This window comes from Enhydra lutris, unplaced genomic scaffold (genome assembly GCF_002288905.1).
Source record: "Enhydra lutris kenyoni isolate GAN:26980312 unplaced genomic scaffold, ASM228890v2 scaffoldscaffold13, whole genome shotgun sequence".
Taxonomy (NCBI): Eukaryota; Metazoa; Chordata; class Mammalia; order Carnivora; family Mustelidae; genus Enhydra; species Enhydra lutris.
In genome coordinates, this window is record NW_019154097.1 from 12,786,635 (window position 1) to 12,787,535 (window position 901).

Sequence of the window (901 nt, forward strand, 5' to 3'; positions counted from 1 at the left end):
TCCTAAGCCATATCCTAAAGGACCTAACGAGACAGAAGAGAAAACAGGCCCCCAATGTTGGGACACAGCCTGCAAGACCCTTGCATTAATGCTCTGGCCCTTATTACAATGTGAGAGTAAACGAAACATAAAAAATTATAATGATTCAGCAAAAACAATCAATGGTAGTCAAGCAAAGCCAAAACAGATCAAAAAGTAAATTAATTACTCAGCTAGTAAGTATCTATGACAAGTTTTGGAGGTGAAGAGAAATACATCAGAGAGTACTAGATAATGGATGTTCACATGGAAGAGGAACTTGGTGAAAAAGGACCTGCCACAAACTAAGCACTAGTGCCTGAAGCTAAAAGGTGTTTCAACTTACACTGAGGAAAGAAACCAGCCATATTTCGCAATAAAAATCCAAAACATACAGCAAAAGGTCCATAAATACTTCCCTCATAACATTTCTCCCCAACTACAGTAGTGAGGCAAAGCAATAGACTTGCAAAGCCTATTTTAGAAAATAATTGCATTTATTAATATGAGGTTTTAAAGTATCATTGGTACTAGAATTCACTTTCAAATGCAAAACATTAAGTCCATTAATACATCTAAAAAGGGATATAATGGATATAAAGCTCACATTTATGTGTTTCAGCAATAAAAACAATTTATCAATAGAAACATTAAATAAATTCATACTACATTTAATATTGAGCTGCTCACAAATCTTTGCTCCTACTTATTCTAAGAAGACTAGTAGCAAAGAGGCTGATACAGAAATATCAAGACATATTGACAAGCACAAGAAGAGGCATCCAGTCTTTTTCTTCCCCACAGCATCTAATCCATTACTCAATACACAAGATGTACTTAATAATATTACTGATATGAGCAGGCTACTCGTTAAGGAACATTT